The 23,937-nt window shown below is 36.4% G+C and overlaps 1 protein-coding gene across 3 annotated transcripts in view; it reads left to right on the forward strand.

Moving 5' to 3' along the window:
* kcnh2b (potassium voltage-gated channel, subfamily H (eag-related), member 2b) overlaps nt 1-23,937 on the forward strand; it is a 194,868-nt gene that overhangs the window by 69,483 nt on the left and 101,448 nt on the right. The gene's annotated exons all lie outside the window — the stretch shown is intronic.

The following is a 23,937-nucleotide window of genomic DNA, read 5'->3' on the forward strand; positions in this document are numbered from 1 at the left end:
CTCAGATGACCTGTGATTTACAGAGAATGTCCTCAACCACATTTTTTATATGCACTTGATGGAGTTGCTGTGGGATATCTAGTCATTTTTCTCATTTCACCTTAGCTTCTAAGGTGTGGGTGGACGATTAATGATATCACCTCAGTATTAGACTTCTCTTCTCTGCTTCAAGCTCGCTCAGTCCTCTGCCTTTGTCCGTTCAGAATCACATTTTCCTCACATTTTATAATGGCCTCTACACAATACTGGTATGGTTTTCTGCTATTTCTTTGAGAAAGTTTCGAAAAAGTTGTCTTTGCCTAGGGTCTGATCTATGCTGCCAAAGTGGCAAAAGTCTACACTGCTTCTACATAATTTAACTTAATACCTCTCTCATTCTGAGGCACTTTTACTATAGCCCCTAAGCATATTTAGTATAGCACATCCTGTCTTTTCACTAAGCTACTATTTGACTACTTTTTATTTATTATCATTATTTCATCCCTATTGTGATTTTGTTAATCTAGTGATTTTCTCTGTATAAGGATGCCAGTATGTCTTAATGACATTTTCACTCTGATCCTGCTTCAGGCACAAACATTTAATTTAACATTAGTTTTCTGTGCAAATTGAAGTGTAATTTATAATGTTACATGGAATGAATACCGATATAGTCACTCAGCAAGCAATTTGTTTTCCGAGCTGCATTTTGTTAAAGGAACATTGACAAAGGTTTATTGATAGCGTGTTTTTTTTCTAGGTTTATTGATAGTCTCCGTTCATTCTCTAAGCATCAACTTACCAAATCAGTTTACTGCTGCACAAGTCACTTTACAGTTATTGTTTTGCCACTAAGTCACTGTATATACTGTACTAAAACAGGTTAGTTTGTCTGTTAGGGTTAGGTTTATAACATTGTTACTAAGTCACTTTACAAATATATCATTGTTAGAGACACAGTCATTTGTGTCGCAAGTCATTGTGCAGTTACAACACTTTGAATAAACCACTTTGGAGTTAAAGCATTGTCATTAACTTGACAGTTCCAACACTGTCACTAAGTTATTTTGCAGTTACAACATTGTTAGTAGGTCACTTTAGAATTACAGCAATTTCAATAAGTGTCTTTGGAATTACAGCATTAATTAAACCACTCTTGAGTTACAGTCTAAAATGTTAAATTACAAAGTGACATCAGTGACAATGTCCCTAAGAGATATTACAGATATTGGATTGTGACTAGGTAACCATAGAGAAAAAACATTGTCAGTAAGCTACCTGGGAGTTACAGTACATTTGCAGTGATATTACAGTATTTCTAATGTCTCTAAAGTTAAACCGGGGTCGATAAGTCATTTTACAGCATTGCTACAGATTCACAGTAGAGTTAAAGCATTGTCACTTTAATTATAACAATAATGATAATGTCAAAGTCGATTTAAATGTCACATTAGTTACCCTATTGTTGATAAGACACTTTTAAAGATACAGCACTGGTTTTCAGATACAGAGTTAGTCTTCAGCTATAGTTACAGTCATCTGTTGTGTGGAATTACAAATGGATTGAATTTTTGCTAGAAATATTTCTCAATGTTTTTTCTTAAGATTTGTTTCTCTATAAATTGGTAGATTCCTATCGTGACACTAAATAGTACTCTAAAGCTGTACTCTAATATAAACATGCTCATTGAGTTTTTGGCTGGCTCTCGATTTGTGTTGCGATCACCATGTGTGGTCTTTCTCACTGAAAAATGGCCCTGCCTATCCTCCCAACAGTAACTCAAGTGTTTCTGTGTAGAGCATTAAAAGATAACATTTCCAATGCCTTACCTCTGATTGCTTGTACACTTTAATAAAAAAAAAAAAAAACAGAATCCAGCAGCAGTTCAGAATTCTTTGCTTTATACCATTTAGTCCTACTTTTACTCTACATTATCCTTTGAGATCCAGCCCTTTTTTATTAAAGCTGAAGGAGAAAAACCAACATGCTTGATGATTCATCTGGACTCCCTTTGGACAGAAGACTAGAAGGCTAGACAGTTCCCTTTAGACATTTTGTCCTGATTCATTTTATATACTGGCAGCTTGTTAATGATGTGCTTGCAGCAGAAACATGATCTTCTTAGAATGGATTGCATGAAGAAGGAACAGAGAAATAAAAAAGGAAAAATGTGATAATTAAACTTTTTTCTTGCCAGATCACAACTATGGGGTACTGGAAGGTATCACACCTACAGATTCATGTGAGAGCTACAGTTTTGCTTCAGTCCAGCTAGATGAAACCTCACCTGCTTCAGGATATGTTCATTGTATATGATCTGTTATTTTAGAACATATACAGCTATACACATCCCTGTTTATGGCACCTTTGAAATCAGCTCTTCCTGTCAATACTGTTATATTCACACAGGTTCAATTGGTGAGAGGGCTCAAGAGCTTACCTGCCCTGTGGAGCTCATTTGTCAAGACTTCCACCACTATAACTTAAAGATAATGTACATCAAAGCATGGCATAATTGTATGATTATAATGATTTTTTTATAATATTTTTTCATCTATTATGATGTAATAGAGCTTTATTCCGATTTTATTCCTACATTAATGATTTCTTTAACCTCGGTCTATAAAACATTTGAGCACTAAAGTAAAATGTCTACTTTTTATTTAAAGTCACAATCACATACCTTTGCCAGAAATAAATCAGAAAAGATTTTGATGCCAAAACAAACAAATATGGAATACTGATCATCTTAAGGTCCGGTCAGTTGTTTCTGATTCATGAAATAAAGCCCTTTTGTTTAAGAATGTAAAGAAATATTGTGCACATTGTTGACTCTCCCAGCTCCTAGATCCCAATTTAACAACTGTATTTATACCAGAATAAAAGCAGCAAATCTGATGCTGTATTTAAAGCCTTTAAGCAATGTGACGTTTCTCTGAAGTGAGAGCGGACTAAGCTCATTCCCCATGTCCCAGCAGAGCATCTTTATCAGCTCCCTCAGTGGGGCATGGCCATACAGCATGCCTCCCTCTGATTTAATTGTGCTTTCTGGATGACTGCCTTTAACCTTCGCCAGCTCAGCACCTCAGAAATTCCCAGACCTGCTCTGCACTCACACAGGAAACAGAGCAAGAGACAGATAGAGGAAGAAATGCACGTATCTGAAAAGAGAGCCACACAACAGCCATAAGTATTTAAAACAAAAGTGAGGGTAGAGGTCTGACATTGAAAAATGTCACTATTGACACTTGATTAAAAGACATCTTGAGAAAGAAATTGATCGTTGTCTATCAGAGGTAATCGTCTCGTCCTGCATGCTGTAGTATGCCAGGCAGTCACTTTGTGGCATTGATTTGACCTGTGAGAGATGGGATTAGGGAACAGGCCATTTCCTGACTTTTGATTACAGAACTTTGTTGCGCCTGTGCTTGTCTTTGTCTGTTGTCCTGATAGTAAAAATGTTTCACTTTTTATCTTAGAACCACAGGAGAACAACACTGCTTGTTAGACATTGTACACCATTTATATTGCAGTGGAGCATGTGGATTTCTGGAGGAAGGAAGGGGAGAGAGAAAGAATGACAGAGAGGCAGAGAAACTAGGAAGGAATAGGGCAAAAATAACAGACTTTTTAAATTTCTCTGAAAAGTTCTTTGTGTCCACGTGTCTGAAAACACCAAGACCTGTTTAATCAGCAAGTCTTTCTGAATTTAACCTAGCTAATCTGACAGTTCTTAAAATTTCACAAATGCACCCCAAGAGCCTACAGATCAATGCCAGTCTCTTATTCGCTGAGTCATCTTTAATTAATTTCTAACAGCTTGGTGCTGTGTCCTGGATCGCACACTAACGACCATCTTGTGACTTATACCACCGTTCACAAACCCAAAGAAGAGTTGGATTTCTTTCCTTGTATTAAATGAAAAAAGAAATTCTACGGTTTCCTGTAGGCTTTACCCCAGGGGGCCTTTCTTTACAGTGCCCTACAGCTTTAATTGACAGAAACTGAAGTGCAGGTTAAGAAGAGGCAGATATTACGGGCTAAGCTCCTGGAGCACTGACGGATATATATTTCGCTCTGTGCTTGACTGCAAATAAGTCTTCAGAGGCAGAGTGGCACAGGTACTATACTGTACAGTACAACAGCTTTTGTACCCAGTATATTCCCGTAGTACTGGTTAGATTGGTTTGTAAGTGGGTTAAGCAAAAGCAGCTTAGGTTTTTATTGCTCATCTTATAGATTAGGAGACTTTCGCAATGCTTAGGCCAAACTGGAATTTCCTTCACAGCTTCTGTATGGCATTATCATGTTTATTCATTTCCTACATGCCTACCTCATATTAACTTTAGGTCGTAGTAATACGTTCGTAAAATGCTAATCTTAACGTGTTGCTACAGAGCCATTTACTGAGGTAAATGCATAAGCAGCATAAAAAAGGAGGCAATATTCTTTCCTTTTTTACTAGTAGTGGTGAACACTAGAGCCAGATTACATTTAAATTTATATTTTATTAAAACAATACTACAGGGGTAAAATATTACAGTAATTATATACATGGGCCTGATTTGAATGTAATAATCTGGTTTCTACTAGCATTTTCTGGCCTCAATAGTTTGTTTTATTCATTATCCTTTTTTCTTCTCTCTTATTTAAATGCAATGGCAGCTTAATGGTAGGTACTTTATGATTACAATAATGCCTGCTTTCCCCTCTACAAAATTCAGTTTGTCTCTCTCTTTCTTTTAATTACATTAACTTTTGCATAAAAAGCCTGGACTGGCATATAATTGTCAGAAATGGGAATACATGCATTCATTTTGCATCCCATCTTGGTAAAATAAAGGTGGGGAACCAACAGGAAGTTGAATTTTCTGTAATGGTAATGATGATGAGAAGCAATTAATGGAAAGAAACGAAAGACAAAACCAAAAGACGTCATTTGAAAGGCTTTTTAAAATGTCTAATTTTCCAATTAGATCAAATTAAATTAAAACTCTATTAAATAAAAGTTGTTTATGAAAGCTGTTTGGATTAAAGAGTTATTTGAAGTGTTTACCCTTTTTGGCCCTTTCCTTTTTATGTTTATGTAAAGATAGATAATAGAATTATTCATGGCACCTGATACTAGAGCACGTTATTTTTTTAAACAAAGACAAAAGACGATAACGCTTATGTTATTTCTTGCATAAAGTAAATAATTCATAACACCTTTGTCCTCATTTTTCTCAAAGAAACCCAGTGACCTAGTAAAACAACGAAAAGTTATTTTTCATTTTCACTTTTAGATCTTAGGCATTCACACTCTGACCAGTAAGCCATTGTCCATAGGAACAAGTAGCAAAGATAAAAAAAAAAAACAGGTTGACTTTGAAAAAACTGAGTGAAAGACAATACTACCATTGTGGGTAGTGCATTTCCTTTCAGCATATTACCTTAGACCATATGTGTCAATCTGTCTAAAATGTTAGCAGAGCGTCTCAAGAAACTCAAACCCTTAACAACCATTTGCTGTCAGTACAATTTCATTGCTAAAATACATGTCGGATTGTATAGAATATTTTGTGTTGTACTAAAGTGCTTTAGTGATGCTGCTGACAGGGCCACAGCAAGTTAATCCATTTAGCCTCAGCCACTATCAGGAATCTTGTATTCTCATGTTGCTTAAGTGGCTTTAGTGGACCTTTGGGCTTGGTGGACAGGAGCTGCTGAACGGTGCTATATAATGGATCGATAATGAGGCATAATCATGGACAAAATACCCATCACGTTCCAGTTCGTCTTAGATCACCGACTATGGGTGACTCTGCATGCTAATCGGTTTTTGGGACATTATGGTGTATTGTGGATATGATTGGAACAGACAGGATGTTGGTGTGCAGGCCTCGGTTTTCAGCCAGGCGTGGAGTAAACACTCATTAACGTGTTGTCATTGATCAGCAAGAGGTGTTCAGAAGCTCTGGGTCTTTCACAAACTGCAGCTGTGCCTCTTTTAAAGATGTCATCCAACAGACTTGGCGGTTAAGATTCAGGGTATTTGTTTACCTTACAGTTTTATAGCTCAATTAGGCCTGTCACAAATATTTCTTGGTTGACTTAAGCTTTTTTAAGCTTAACTATAGGGCACAACGTAAGCAAAGATACACCTAACTTTGTGTCTTTAATTTGTTCCAAGACACATAATAAACCCTTTAAGAAATGACTCAGATGAGGGACTTTGTTGATGCTGATGGCTGAATCTCTTCACCTAGATAATATATGTTCTTCTAGCTGGTTTCCTATGTGCTGCAATTTTCAGTGTGCTGGTCGAGAGTGCTCTGAATGCTATTGCTCTTCTTTCTATCTAGGATGATCCTATAAAAAGCAAAAAAGCAGTGACATCCACCCATAGTTTCGCAATGGGATCTGTCTTTTTGAAAACCGTAAGCCTTGCTTGATGTGTGCAAAGGCCTGCTGCTTTTTGCTGATGGTGAAGTGTTGTGGTTCTGGTTTTGGTTCCTGCTCTGCTTGGCACTGTGGTTCATGAAGTTCCATCATCTCCTTGTTCATCAGTTTTTGCTGGTCTGCCTCAAATATTGAGACAAAATCTCCTCTAAGTCCATTTGCAGCTGAATGTCCAATGTCACCAAGGCTTTGCTTATGATCACCTTGTCAAGGTGGTAGGAGTAACCCACAGAACCAGGAGGAAACCCCTACAGACATGGTGGAGCATGTGAGCCTCCATGCAGACAGTAACCTGAGCTCAGCAAGGCTACTCGCTGTGCCACCATGTCGCGCCACCTTTGTTTAAATGTTAATGAAATGCACTTGCAGTGAATAATGATTATTCAGTCCACAAAAAAAAAAAGAAGTCCACATAAATTAGCAAAAATTACATGTTATTATAATTACAAAATGTTGTTGACGTCTTCAACTATGGTCTTTAGGTATATACATTGGAACTTTATTGATACATGATACTATTTTTGTTTTACTCTATACTCACATGATTGATGCCCCTTAATGTTTTTCTCATATTATTTAGTGTAGGCTTAGTTTTACTCACTGTTTATAAGAACCACATATTTTTAACAAGCTTTTAAATATTGATTTCTTTGCTAATGTTACATATAATTTCTTTTTAACAAGGTTCATGCTTTGTATATATTAACTAATGTGTTAAATAATGTCAGTAAAGTGAATTTTAATATAAATCATAGAATGTATAAGCCTTTTTGACAAAGGCACTCCTCTACCACAAACCTGAATGCTGAATACTTCCTGCCAAGGGTGATCAATGAGAAGGTACAGAGATGTTTAGAACACCACACGGGACTCCACACGGCTTACTCTTTTATCATTGATTTTCAGCATTCCTGCCAGCTTCCTTCTCTATACCGCTTTATACTTTAGACAAGCTCTGAAAAAGGCACATATTAGAAAAGGCTGTCATTTTAACTGGACAGAAGTGTGCTGTAGGTAGCATGTACAAAGAGCAAATGCAAGTGGTGGGTGGCATGTCATCTTTAGAGGGCATGCGAGTGGAAGGGTGAGTGCTAAGGGAGAAAGTGATGGCTGTGGTGGCTGCCAGACCGACTAATCAAAGCTGTCGTGCTTGGCTGCTCTCTGACCGTCATGTGGCAGGACTTGCATTTACTTAGGACTTGAATGCATTATCATGGAAAAAAATCACTTGCCATATCTGCTGTATTTACTCTTGCTCAGATGATTACAGGAACATTGCATCATACAAAAGAAAGGGCAGCATTTTATCAAAACTGAAGAATAGTGTATACATACATACATATATATATATATATATATATATATATATATATATATATATATATATATATATATATATATATATATATACATACACACACACACAATACTTTACCATATCATACACAAATGAAAATGAATAATTAACATTTTTTTTTTTATTGCCCCTTAAAGTATGTGTGAATGTGCAAACAAGTCATTTCGTTAAACTAGATCTTCAGTATCAGACAAGTGACATTTTATACACATGGCATGCAGAAGGAGCAGAGGGTATATGGCATAAGGCAGGGGCAGATGTTACCGTATCTTTCCTGGGGTGTCACGTTGCAGTGGAGAGACAGACAGTATGACAGAATTGGACCAGAAACAAGGACCTATGATCTAATGTCTGTTTTAATTGAGCTTGCACTGCAGCCAACGGCTGGGTGGGTCTTTCTGGAAAAGACTTTGATTGAGTAGGCACAGTAATGGAACACCGAGTGAAGAATGAGAAGTTGTTCCTACTGTGCAGTCAACAGAATGTAATGCTGGTAATCAGAGTGAAATGGAAAACAGACAGCTATCAGACCCAAGTCTAACCCCAGAGAGATGTCAGGGTTTGAGTATCTCTCTCAGGCAATTTGGCATTGCATATGTGTTGCATGTGCTTAAAGGATTAGTACAGCTTTTTTTTCCTAATTGGTTTCTATCTATTTCATCTGTAGCAAATGACTAATTACCAGAGACAATAAAATCAACACATCTCCCTGTACTGATAAAGGAACAGAACCTGCTTTTCTCAAAATAAAAAAGTTTACTTATTGTAAAATCTAGTCAGTTGTTCTCAATAAACTCAATGAACCTTTTCTGTGTTACTTAGTTGAAGCTATTTACATATTATATTCTCATTAAATTTCAAGTTCAAGTTTTAAGTTAATTTTATTTCTAGAGCACATTTTACACAACAAAGAAAAAACACAACACACACACACACACACATATTTGACTATTAAGGCTTTCTGAATAAGTATTCCAAGCATAATAAAAATAAATAATAGAAGTGCCTTTAAACCTCTTTGTTGACTGACACCATAGAATCTCCAAGCGTTAGTAAACGTTGTTTACTGCTCTATAAAAGTACAAAGATGTTTAAAAACGAAAAAGAAATTTGTATTTTTATTATAGAGACACACTTTACACGGTTCTTGATTGAACATCTGCACTTGAACTGTTAAATGAAAATGAAATATGTTCTTAGTGCAGAGAAATGTGTTGGAATTCTCGTAATTACACGTGTACAGACAGGTTGGATGTAGAGATCAGGTTTTTAAAGAGTATTATGATCATGCCATTAGATGAGTAATATGATTCATGCACTTGATGTGATGCGTATTCAATTTCTGAATGTAAGATGATATTTCATTTCTTGCAGTGACTTTTAATAGGTGAGCAATTGGCTAGTTTTGTTTTGTAGAAAATGTAAGAAAAACGACAACTAATAATAGTAATAAAAAAAAGAAAATAAAAGCAAAAACATTGCATCATTGTGCTGAAACAGTATGACCATACAGCTGCTGACACCTGCTGTTGTCCTCATCGCTGCTGTGAGCTTCAGGTGAGAGCATTTTTCACACAGCTTGCTAATGAGGACCCTGCGTTTCATGGTTTCCAGTCTCAGCGCTTCCGGTCAACAACATGCTGGGAGAGAAATCACGATCACTGGGATAAACAGCCTTTTAATCACACTGCACTGCATTGGTCCTCATTCCACACAACGTGATTTACTGGTTAATATGGTTCCCGGCAGCCTGTTCCTTCTTAACATAATGTATTTGTGATGGACCGGATATCCTGCATCAAGTGGGATAATTTTATTGATGCTTCAGTGCACAGATATATCACTTTTTGTCCACAACATGGCTGTAAACGGTGTAAAAAGCAGCACATTTAAAAGTCAATGGGGAGCAAAAAAAGTGATAATAAGAACAAGCAACAAATGGAGTCTTATAATTAATACAAGACAGAGTTATCAGTCTTACTCTGAAGCTGCAGGACTGAAATGTACAGTATGTTGTACTGGTAGCTATTTTCACAGGGATTGTGTGTTAGCTGGTTGTCCTATGTTGTATTTCATAACATTTATAATAGTATGTGGGTGTATGGGTGTGTGTAAATGTGTCCGTATGTTGGGGCTAGGTTAGTGGGTGTCAATTAAGTGTAGGAAATCAACATCACTACCATGGCTCCCGATGCTGAGATTGTTTTTCAATGCCAGAAGCTTCTTAATTGGATAATTTTGTCAGTGAAGGGAAAGGCCATGTCTAATCTAGAAATTCTTTTCTCAGTGCAGAGGCTGCTCTTTTGTGTGTTGCTGTACAGTCAATACCATCACTGATCATACACACACACACACACACACACACACACACAGACAAAGGACTCAATGACTTGATTACCCTTACGATTTGAGTCTTTGAAAGAGGAGCTTTTGGCATCTTTATTGGTTTTATATGACATGATCGTGTTTGTAAATAGATTCAAAGCGTATTAACTTAAAAAGCTCCGACATTAGAGACTCCTTTCATAAATAGACATATCCATGAGGATTATATGTCTGTGTAAATGAATGTGAGTGTCTTTAATTCATTTATTAGTAGTCATGGATTATCTAGAGTGTCTTCCATACCATTGTGTTGAATGCGTTTAATTTTTGTGTTTAATTCTGAAAACCTGCTAACCAAACACATTTGAGAATTCAGCAGCCTGCAATATAAATAAACCAGTCACCACCAACCATACTGTATATGGCATACAGCAAGTTATTTATTCTCTTCCCTACTTAATCTTATGTTTTGTTTTTTGACATTTTTTTGACATTGTTTTCACCAATTTAAAGACAGGATGCGCACAAAAAACTGAAATAAAAAACAACAAAAAAAAAACCCCACAAAGCAGTCTACAGACCTGATTTGTGTATAATATCTCACAAGGTTATAGCAGATTTTTTAAGATGAAAAACGATGATTAAAGTATAGCAGATATGCTCTACAGGGGGACAAATATATAAGGTTTTGAAAGCTGTTCACAAGATATCACTGAGGATAGTAAAAAAAAAAAATTAAGCATTGTAAAATATTTGTAATAATCTAACAAAATATTTAGTTTATATAAAATATGTCTGTCTTCTTGATGTCTTACAGTCTTTTGCATGTCATTGTATACAGTACCAGCTGATGAGCAAGGATCAATTTGACAGACAAATCCTGCTTTGGCTCCACTAGTACAAACAAAGGGAACAAGGAAATTGTTACAACCGTTACTCACTGCAGATCCTTACGGTTTGTGAAAATCAAATCATGAATGGTTGGATGAGGACAGAAATGCTGTAATTGATAGAATATGGCTATCAAAATCACCAGATCTTAACTTTGGAGTGACATGTTTTGAGACAACATGAATTCTCCATCAACATTAACTAAACCAACTAAGTGAATGTCTTTGGCAAGAATGGAGACTTACAGCCTCAGAGATCTATAGAATCTAATCAAAGGTGCAATAAAACTCTTAACTTTTGGATAAAATTCCGACCCAAATGCTGGGATAACAAAAAAGGGGTTTATTAAGAAAATAACAAAACTACAAACGTGGCAAAAAAATAGGAAGACTAGGCAAATAAAATAAAACAGAAACAAGGAAATAAGACAAATACACAAACAAAAAAACACACAAGACAACTGGTATAAATAGGGAGGACAATTATTGACACACAAGGAACAGGTGTGCAGCGGTGGGACAGATTAAGGATAGGGTGGGGCTAACACACATGAACACAAAACAAATACAAAGACACTTGGTGCAAGACAAAAATAAAGACAGCCAGAACATCCCCCTGGTGGTCAGACAGGAAACAGTCCAAGCCATCTATGACACTATACTCACTCACTCTCATTTTCTACCGCTTATCCGAACTATCTCGGGTCACGGGGAGCCTGTGCCTATCTCAGGCGTCATCGGGCATCAAGGCAGGATACACCCTGGACGGAGTGCCAACCCATCTCAGGGCACACACACACACACACACTCATTCACTCACACACTACAGACAATTTTCCAGAGATGCCAATCAACCTACCATGCATGTCTTTGGACCGGGGGAGGAAACCGGAGTACCCGGAGGAAACCCCCGAGGCACGGGGAGAACATGCAAACTCCACACACACAAGGCGGAGTCGGGAATCGAACCCCCAACCCTGGAGGTGTGAGGCGAACGTGCTAACCACTAAGCCACCGTGCCGCCCTATGACACTATAATTAATTCTTAAAAAAAAAAAGATTCTTGAGTTTTGACAGCTATTCTTTATACGTACTTTGCTGGATAAAGGAATGTGTTCACTCAGTAGTAGAATTGTGTATGTGCCGTACATATCTGAGTATGCTTCAATAATTTTCATATCTGAGATACGCTTCCCCCATACAAAGATATTAACTGTGGAATAAACACAAAAACTCATGGGTAGCAGAGCCATGATTCCAGGGTGAATGTACAAACATCAACACAACATTAAAGTTTGGTCTTCTCACAGCACATACACCAGCATTTCAAGTCTAATCCACTAGAAAAACCATTATATACATGAGTAACAGTGACTGAGGAAGATCAGTGACTGTTGTTTTCCTATATATTAAAATGCAGATTAAATATGGATTGTTATTTACGGCTGTGGCTTTATTAAGATGAACAGCAATTTCTCATTGCTAATGAAACTCTCTGCTTATCGATTAGTGGTTTAAATTGTGCATTCATCCATTCTGCCTCAGTCTATTTTCAATCTAAATTTATTATTTTTTGTCCTTTGGTGTGTTCACATTTCCAAGATGAAAGCACTCACAGCTAATGTTAAACTTCACAGGGCTGTAATATCTTTATGCCCCCCATCTGCTAAGATAGAGATCACACTGCAGCCTGAAACCCCTCAGCTGTGGTTCTCTATGGAGTGTGTGTGTGTTTGTATGTGTGTGTGTGTTGCCTGAGAAGCTTCTCCAGCCTTGATCACTGCCAGAACTAGAAGATTATGAGCTTCAGTAGATGATGTGTTTATTCAGGTGTGTGGGGGAGAAAAAAACAGAACGGCACCATCTGCTCAGATAAATAAATATATAAAATTTATAAATATAAATAGACAGACAGACAGAAAGACAGACAGGCAGATCAGTCAAATCAGTCAGGCAGACAGAACACTAAGAATACATTTTTACAAAATTAACATACTTCTAGAAGTATTGCGCATGTGACAATTTCATATTTTGTTAACCGTTTCAAACTTAGTTATTCTATTAGTCTTGTCAAGTTATGGGCATTTTCCACTCGCCGGACCTTAGCCTGTCTTTTGTTTTGAATATTGCATAGCTTGTTTGTTCATATGCCTGAGTAATTTTAATTAAAACCATAAAGCTGCACCTACGTCTGTCCGTCTGACTCCGTTACACTACAGAGATATCTTCTTCAATAAATTACACTAATGTGAGACAAAAATAGCACATTGAAAAGCAGCAATGCAATTGCTATACATAGCAGTTGTGATATGCCTTGTAATACACTGTTAACAAAAAGGTTATTTGGGTGGCCTTCACGGATGGGACACCATTTCTTTTAGCATGGAGTCTGAGTGCTGTAGATATAAAAGCAGAATATAATGCAATTTTTCTGAGTGCTGATCTCGACACTGACTTGCGTAATTAATTTAATAATATAATAACCCAATTATCGCTTAATTTGATTTCATTTCAAATTGTTTTTGGATAAGCAACAGTGAATGCAATGATCTATTAAAGCACCAAATAAAAACTCACCTGAAACTTGCTGAATTGGTCAAAAGACACAAAAATTGTTGTTTGAGTGTTCGCTTCATTTCAATCAGTATTACAAAGGCCAGAATAATAATCCTGCTTAACACATGTTACATTATGCAGCCCTATTTAGCAACACAGGGATGAAAAGAAATGAAATTTGAAATGCAGAAGCCAAAGTTTCATAACGCAGTTTATAGACTAAAGACATATCACCGGTTTCCAAAGTCTTTATAATTTGCAGCACCAAGACATCTCATCACTGTGCAATGTAGTTTAGCTGACTTGCTTCAGAGTATAATTCATAATTGCTACACTGATATCTAGCAAGGGTATTTGAGATTGCCTTGATGTATGTATAATTCATCACAATGCTATAAGCTAGAAGACATGTTCATTCATTTAAATGATGCCTAAATGCCATATCTGTGAAAGAACCAGAGAACAAATGGATGCATCTTGTGAAGGTATGACATAGAAAAGCTGTTTTTCTTTTTTCTTCACTTTCATGGTTTGAACATTGGGAGGAAGAGAAACAGCAATGGTACCCTTGTGAATTCATTTAATTCATAATGAAAGAGCTCACACCAGACAGTTTTGGTCTTAACTAAACTTAGATCTGCTAAATGTGTAATGGCAAATCTACAGAACTTTGTTTCCTTGGAAACTACAGTACATAGAAGGATGAAATTTGGGAATCAGAATGAGAGAGAGAAAAAAGACAGACGCAGTGAGGCAACAGAGCTAGGCTGCTGTACTGTCTTACTACTTTGTCTTCTCGCTGAAGACCATTAACTCGTATTGTATTATATACATTTTGCACAACTAGTTCTGTTCCTATTCTGCTTGCATATGCCTAAACGTGTGTATATGGTATATCTGTCTGTTCTTCAGAACATATGTAGTGTTGTGCCATTCATATGTCATTCCATGGGGTATAAACACTAAAACTTATAAGTATGTGCACATATTCCTTGTGAATTGTCACAAGTACAAGTGACACACTGCAAGTGAAATCTGCTTGTTAGACAGTGTCCCATAAACTTTTCAGTTGGTCACCCTGTTTACGCATTCTTGCCTGTTAAGACAATTTCCATATGTCTACTGGGATATTTTTGCAGACTTTTAGTGAAATGACAGATTTCAGTACTTCTGCCTGCTTTCCCCCCACACGGTTGCTGTAAACCTATATGTTCTATGGTTATATTAACTCACAGCTGGGCATGATATTATGGGAGTTCTAAAATCTCTCAGTAACTCAACAGTGAATCCATTAAGGCTAAGCAATGCATTACATCTCAGTGATGGCCTTATAAGAATGATGTTGGGCAATCTGTTACATACATAAAGGCAGATAGGCTGCTGCATTCCTGAGTTCTAATTTGTAAGTCGTAAATGCTCTGGATTCGTGCCATGTTTTCTCCAAATAGCAAAGAGAGTAAACAGAAAGCTGAAACCCACTAAACCTATAGTCATTTTCTATCTTTTAGTGTAATTTGTAAATTGATATATAATGCATGCTTAGATTATTTATTTTCATATTCTCTTGAAAGGCATTCTGAGGAAAAAAAAAAGTAAAAAGTTCACCTCGCTCAAGTTCATTATACTTGTGACTATACAGTTGTGCTTAAAAGTTTGCATACCCTGAAGGAAATTGTTTAATATTGCCATTTATTTGGAAAATGTAACTGATAATGCAATATATTTTTTTACTTATTTAAGGACAGTGATCATGTGAAGTCATTAATTATCACATAGTTGTTTGTTTCCTTTTTAAAACCTAATGATAACTGAAATCACCCAAAGAACCTTGATCAAACGTTTACATATCCTTAAATGTTTGGCCAAATTATAAACACAGAAAGGTTTAAATGGCTATTAAAGGAACCTTTTCCACAACTGTGACTTACTGTAATTGTAATTAGTGATTGTGCATAAATAGTCAGTGAGTTTCTCAGCTCATGAGGTGATGCACTGACTTGGCTGGATACTGCGCCATGGGGAAGACAAAAGATCTGCCAGTGGATCTGCATAATAAGGTGGTTGAACTTTATAAAGCAGGAAAAAGATATAAAAAGATATCTTGACACTTAACACTTGAAAATGCCAGTCAGTACTGTCCAACTCTGATAAAGAGGTGGAAATAAAAGGTTATGTTGATACTAAGTCACGGTCAAGTAGACCAAGAAAGGATTCACCCACTACTGCCAGAAGACTTGTTCAGACACAAAGAAAAACCCACAAACATCTCTGAGATAAATACATTCTGCTCTGGGAAAAAGGTTGTGTTGTTGTTTCAAGGAGCACAATAAGGAGGTACGTGAACACAAATGACCTGCATGGATGAGTTGCCAGTACAAAGAGGTTACTGCGCCCATGCCACAAAAAGGCTGCCTTCAGTACACCAGACATCACCTACTGTAGACAAGACTCACAGCTTCTAGAGCAGAGTCATTTGGAGTAGTGAGACCAAAATTGAACTTTATAGCCACAACCATAAACACTATGTTTGGAGAGGATTCAACAAGGCCTACAGTGAAACGTACACCATCCCCACTGTAAAGCATGGTGGTGGATCTCTTATGTTTTAGTTCCGTGTGAGCTCTAGTGGCACGAGGAAGTTGGTAAAAATTGATGGCAACATGAATGCAGCATGTTATCAGAAAATGCTGGCAGACAATTTGCGTTCTACATCACGAAAGCTGCGCATGAGACGCTCTTGGATGTACCAACATGACAATGATCCAAAGCACAAGGCAGGGTTGACTCTCCAAAGGCTACAGCAGAAAAGGTGAAGGTTCTGGAGGCCATCACAGTCTCCTGACCTCAATATTATTGAGCCACTTTAGGGAAATCGCAAGCATGCAGTTTGTGTAAGACACCCAAGAAATTTACAGGAACGGGAAGAATGCCAAGAAGAATAGGCCGCTATATGTCCTGAGAGAATTAAGGACCTTATGCACGATTATTATAAAAGACTGCATGCCATCATTGATGCTAAAGGGAGCAATAGACCTAAAGAACTATTAAGAACTAAAGGTATGCAAACATTTGAACAGGGATTATTTACTTATTTTCTTTATGTTTTTTTTGAAGATTGTCTTATTCCGTTATGCCTTACATATTAACTTGAGTCCTATAAGAAATAAAATACATTTGTTTTGCCTTCTCACTCCTGTTTTATTTAATATATAGTACACATCTTGCTAATTTTCCCAAGGTATGCAAACTTTTGGGCACAACTGTGTATCAAATGCACCTTCTCAATGACTGAAGTGTGATGAAGTGTTCCACTCTATGTAATCACTTAACATTGTCACTGGTTAGGATGTGTGAATCTATAGAAAGAAATCAGCCCCACTGTGGCTTTTTATACAATGTTGTACATGTTATACAGCCATTGGTGGAGCTGTTGCATTGGATTCACAACAGGCCTAAATAATCTGCATTAAGACATTTATTAACAGTAAATAATTTTATGTGGATGCCAATAATGATGCCAAAACCTATTTTGATATACCTATTTTTTGAAACATTATGTTAGAAGAGCATGGAATGGAATTTTTGAGCCAACTATGTTTCCTTGCCATTCAGCTGCAATCTTATGAGCAATTCAAGAATAATTTAAGAAGTCTCATCCCAGAAGTCATCCAGTCTCAAAAATAGACCTGCCAGTCAAATCCTCGTGCATAGCTTAGTATGTAATAATTCCACTCTGTTGCTTCTCTCTCTCTTCCCAGAAAACTCTCTTTATTTATAGGAAACTCACTTAATACTTTGGCCCACGGTGCCATGTATAGTGAGTTGGAAGATAAACAGCATCATTGGTCTATTGTGTCTTGCTGTCCCTGGCTGGGTAATAAGGACCAGGAAAGTCCAGTCATTCCTCTAATTGGTGTGGAACCTCTATTATAAGTTTTATAGTAATATATCATGGCTGTTGAATTACTCAATATACATACAATATACTGTATATGTCCTATAGGAAAGAAAGATAAATTTAGGTGGGATTAGTTTTTCAGTTTAAGTGCTTTTGAAAAGGTACAGTACAGAACGTTCCTTTCTTAATTGTAACTGATTATCTACAAGCCTTTAGTGCTGTATAAACATATACATCATCCCCTGAGCATTATTTTAGACTGTATTATAGAGCCTTACACAGCCACTTCTACTTTTTCTGGAATGGTAGCTGGAGGGAGGAAAGAAAGATACATTACATACACAAGAGAGTGAATCTCATGTTGTTTTCTATGACATTTCTCATCTGTCTCACATGTATCTCAATAAAAAAGCCACAGTGACCTGTTGAAATATCAAAATGTCATGAAAAAAGACAAACCGTGAAACCTTGAAAAAAGTTAAAATGGACATATACAGTATGTGATGTATTTGATATATATTCATCATAAAATTATAGATTTGATCTACATTTCTAACTATGTCTCATATCTTCCTAAACCTTTAATAGCTCAGATTAATAAACAAAACAGCTTAAAATATTCACTTGTTTTCCTTCCCAAGTATATTACAGTTAGATACTGTACAAACTATAAATCAGACTGAATTTAGATTTTTTTGATTCTTATTCCAGTAAAAGTGTGCAGTTCTTCGCCACATTAATTGATAAGATGAGAAGCAACAAAATGAGATAGAAATGTGATCTGTGAGACTGTGTGTGTGTGTATATGTATGTATATATATATATATATATATATATATATATATATATATATATATATATATATATATATGTATAAAATTTATGGCCTTCAACTGTATTGACCTGTGTTGGAAGAACAAAAGTTGGATAAGTGGAGAAGTGGTTTATGCCTAATCATGATTCAGCAACCTGAAATGAACCTTTAACAGTCAAGCAAACAAGAAGTAATAGGTATAATAAAATAAAAATAAAATGGTCGACTGCTTCGACATTGCAATTACTCTATTCATCTTACGAGCGGGACTGGATACAACTGAGCAGTTTAAGGATTTTAATCAAGGACCCAGTGGTGGCAGTTTGGAAGTGCTGGGATTTGATTTCACAACCTTCTGATAATACTCTGAGTAAACACTTCTATTTTTCCATGACAAGATCTCCAAACAAAGCAGGTTGTAAAAATGTCCCTCATGCTCATGTACTTCATCAAGAAGTTATCTTCTGATAAATGTGACTCAAAATTAATGTCATTTTTACTGTGGCTTCATCATAGAAGTCCACACATCTATGCTAAATAAATGGATACATTTACCTGAAATGACATTGTTAAAAAATTGTTGGCTTTTAGCTTTTTTAAACTGATTTGTAAGGAAATTAAAGGACAAGACAATTTAAAAATGAATGCTCAATGTTACTTGCCTATTACTAATGATATGTTTATTTACCTGTTGACTGGACAATGAAAGCCATTTAGTTTTGGACAATGAAGTTTCAGCATCACTCCACCTCTCCAAAGTGTCTTTCAACCATCCAGCCTTCTGGTATGGACTAGAACAAAGTATAATCCAGTTTTAGCTCTTATCTTATTGCCTGAAACGCTTCTTTGAAAGACATGATTTTTTACTTTTATAGTGGGTCGGTGCAAGTAAACTGCTGGTAAACCAGATATCATGGGTATCTGAACTGAGAAACTCATTCTCACAGGGTAATATACCCTGTTGTTTGTACTATCATATGTTGAGAGCGGCTAATCTCTTTCTCAAAGCAGTTCTATTGAAGGCCATATAGTATTATGCCTTTTAAACTATAACACATTAGCAATTTCAGCTCCAAACTCCTACCTTCTGTAAATAAATGTCATGTGTACCAGACTTAGTCAGTCAACAGAAAGGTAAGCAATCCCTCTCAATTTACTCATTTATTTTAACTTGTTGGTACAGATCATGTGTTCACTGGAGGTCAGCTTGAAGTCTGTAACATTCAAATTTAAATTCAGATTTATTTTTATAGCGCTTTTAACAATTGACGTTGTCTCAAAGCAGCTTTACAGAACATAAACATAAAACAAAAGGTTAATATAAAGAATAATATAAAGATTAATATAATACAAAATTCAAGATTATTATTAGATATATTTAAATGTATTTGTATTTATCCCCAATGAACAAGCCTGAGGTGACTGAGGCGACTATGGCAAGGAAAAACTCCTTTGACTGGTAAAGGAAGAAACCTTTAAACATTTAACAACCAGACTCAAAGGGGAACCCATCCTCATGTGGGTAACACTGGAGAGTGTGATTATAAATATAGAGTCTGACATTTGTGTATTGATGAGGAGGTGGTTGTCTTCAAAGACCACATAGATTTGGCATCTCCTCTTAGTATGTCCGAATACTACATGAAGCAGAGTCCAACTGGAGCTGGTACATCTCCAGATGCCTCAGGATCCTCACAGAGTCTGCCTCATCTCAGTTAGGGTTCAAAATCTTATGGCACGGAAGACAATCAGAGCTGGTACAATTTCTGGACAACTCAGGATGGGCAGAAAGAGAGAAGCAGTGGAGAGGAATTAGCGTAGCTGCTTTTCATAATATTAGCAAGCACTAGATGATGTGCTAGATGATTTGGTCAGCTGTACTAGAGCAGAAGATTATGGGATGTATTATGTGTATGCCTGACTAAAGTGATATGTTTTTAATCTACATTTAAACTGGGAAAGTGTTTCTGAGCCCTGAACACTATCAGGAAGACTATTCCAAAGTTTTGGAGCTGAATACGAAAACGCCCTACCGCCTTTAATCGATTTTGATATTCTGGGAACTACCAGAAGTCCTGAGTTTTGTGATCTCAGAGAGCGCGAAGGATTGTAACGTGTTAGAAGACGAGGTAGATACATGGGAGCTAAACCATTTAGAGCATTGAACATAAGTTTGTAGTTTGTAATCAATTTTAAACTTAATAGGGTTTTCAAAAACTTATCAGGGTCAAGCTTCTGCCAGTGTAACGATGATAAAAATGGGGTTAAATGGTCATATTTTCTTGTCCTGGTAAGAACTCTGACAGCTGCATTTTGGACTAACTGTAGCCTATTTATAAATGCAGGACAACCTCCTAGTAATGCATTACAGTAGTCCAGTCTACAGGTCACGAATGCTTGAACTATCTTCTCAGCATCAGATACAGTTTGGATGTTTCTTAGCTTGCCAATATTTCTAATGTGGAAGAGGGCTGATTTTGTAATATGGGCTATATGATTTTATATGAAGTTGCTGTCTAATATAACACCCAAGTCTTTCACTGTTGAGCTAGCAGTTACAGTGCATCCCTCTAAATGGAAGTGCTTCTGTGTACTGGTTTTGGGACCGATAAGTAGTATTTCTGTCTTATCAGAATTTAACAAACGAAAATTACAGGTCATCCAATCTTTTATCTCTTTAAGTTAATTTAGATAATTTAGCCATTTCATCTGGTTTTGATGAGATATATAACTGTGTATCGTCAACATAACAATGGAAACTAATCCCATGCCTTCTAATGATGTTCCCTAAGGGAAGCATGTACAGTATATTGAGAAAAGCAGAGGTCCTAAAACTGATGCTTGAGGTGCCTCATAATTAACTGCCAATAAATTGGAGGATTCAACATTTAAATCTACAAAAAATTCTTTATTAGCATGTTCTCACAATTCACAAGGTCATGCTGTTTCTTGCTTCTTAATTTGTGTAAAATGTAACAAAATTCTTCCACATCATCCTTAACTCTTTTTAATTCATTTACTAACTTTAACCCTATCTAGACAGATTAATTCCACTATGTGCCATTTTTACACAAATCCTCTGACTTAAAACTCTTGTACCTGGATGGCAATCAAATTGTGACCAGGAATTCCCCATTGTGTTTTATTTCCTTTTCATTCATGCCCATATGTTGTATTCTATCCATTTGTGTTTTGTAGATAAAGAGGATTTAGCATAGTTTTACTATCATATTTATTGATTTTCTTGGAAGGTTGTTTTCACACACCTTTTTGTTGTTATGGATTGGGGCCAGCTGAGCCCTGAGATTAGTGGATTTGATGAAGTGTGAATGCTGTTTATGGACCTGGCAGCAGTCCAGAGGTCCATTTGAAAACTGAGGTCTGGGTTTCACAACCAAATTGCAGCATAGTTCGCATCAGGTGTAGAAGCTATCTATGCTTGGGACCACCTACAGTGAAGTGTGATTTGTTTAACTTGTCAGAGTTTACAGGAACACTGTAATTAGTGTACTTTTGTGGTGTGTGCTGTTGCACTGAGAGCATCATAAAAATATGCATGTCTCTTTCCAGTCTACAGCTAAACAAACTTTATATACATTTAAGAATTATAGTTTCTAGTTTTTTATATATATTTATATATATATATATATATATATATATATATATATATATATATATATATATATATATATATAGTTTCTAATTATAGTATCTATCAAAAATCCATATATGAGATCTGCTCCTAGTGTGTAGTTATTCTTGAACAATGGCATGCAAAAAGCATATTCATTGTCAATTAAGTGTTAGAACTACAGAAAAATAAATGTAAACAGATTAATCTAGTGCCTACATTTTGTTAACGTGTACAGAATGTAAATGCAGTAAATGCAAATGTAATTTAAATCCCACCCTGTGGGCTCCTGCCTTCAGAACACAGAGGTGTCTATTCAGTTTGGACTATTATGATCAGATTGTTATAGTAATTGTTAGTAGCTATAAGTATTTTGGCATGTAAACCTTTAGGAGAGAAGGGACAAAAACACTAACATGCTCAATCCAGAAGGAAATTAAATCAGAGAGTAGAATTAGTGTTGCCTAGGTCCACATGTAAACCTAATCCTGCCCGAATCATGTTTTTACTTTAAGACGCAAGAGCTATTCACTTATAATATAAAAATAATCATGTTTTAGGTTTGCTGCTTTAGGTTGAATTTTATTTTAGAAATTCCATGCTCTTTAGGCACAAGAAAAACAGAAGTGTTGAATTCATTCTTAGTGTTTATAAGCTGCGTGGGATAAACTAACCCTCTGTTGGGGTTAATTTAGCACTGTTTTACTGTAGATATGTGTGGGAAAGAATCTAAACTTAGATTATCTGAGACACTTTCTAGGAGGTCTCTATTTGAGATATAATAACTGTGTGGACAACAAAAGCGCTTAAAGTAGGACAGCTTGATTTATTGCTGACTAGACATATGCTAGTATAAACAAGGTTGCATATCTGGTGCATATACTTGACTTGAAGAAAATCTATAATTAATATTTTAGTTAATATCTCTGGTGTGTTGTGCCATGAAGCCAACGACAGACAGACAGACAGACAGACAGACAGACAGAAAGAAAGAAATTTAGGAAAATTAAGACATGGAATAATTACAGACATGCACAATGATGGAGCATGGAGTTAGAAGGAATATTGGTTATTTAAATGGAATACTATGACTCCATACAGGTGAGCTCCATTTGTAATCACAGGGACCGGTACATGTAAGCCTTTGTTCCGTAGTCTTAAACATTAGATTACATCATCATGTAAAAAAAAAAAAATATCCAATGCCATATCACAAAACAGGTTACGATTTTTGTTTTTACGTGAAAGCAAATTTAGTTTAATAGATCACTGAAAACTGCAAAATTTCTGCAAATTGTGATACAAAGGAATGCTGTAGCTGAAGCAATTTTCCTTATTATGTTTCTTGTTTTTCAACTCATTTCATTCCATTTAAAAAGACAGATTGAGCTTGCTTCATTTGGATTTGTGTGCATGTGTGTAAGTGTGCGTGCAAGTGTGAACCTTTGTCTTGGCAGCTGTTGAATTCTGCCACTTGTCTCAGCAGCATGTGTTTTAATAGCTGTTTCCCCACTGCTCTAAACCCCTCTCACTCACCTAGCCCAGCCCCGGCCGGCAGTGTCAGCTGCATGTTCATGGTGCATTTGCATCTATTTCTCCATCTCTGGATATATGTAAAATACAAACAACCCAAGCACTTACTTTGTATTAAGCTAATTTGGAGGTTGTAAACAGAACACACCTCTCAGATGTGCTAGATAAGATTTTAATGGCCCGCCTTTACTGTCAGCAGGCTTGTTCTTTGCAAAGTACATCTGACAGATTTAATGTCCTGTGCAACACAGATAAATCAGACCTGCTATACACAAATGAGAAGGATCTACTGTAGACAAATCTTTAAGACAGTGTTTATATTATAAATTGACATTTATATATGGCTACTGCAGTCAAATATGTGATTCAGCACTACAGTTTTCAGAGCTGAAGACCCTCAAGCTTCATTAGGAGTTTGACAGAAACAGACTCACAGACACAAGCCAGGTAATTAGATAGTTATCTCCAGGCCAGGATGCAGGGCATTCACTTATGAGACCATGAGGAATCTG

Source organism: Tachysurus vachellii, chromosome 5 (assembly GCF_030014155.1).
Source record: "Tachysurus vachellii isolate PV-2020 chromosome 5, HZAU_Pvac_v1, whole genome shotgun sequence".
NCBI classification, from domain to species: Eukaryota; Metazoa; Chordata; class Actinopteri; order Siluriformes; family Bagridae; genus Tachysurus; species Tachysurus vachellii.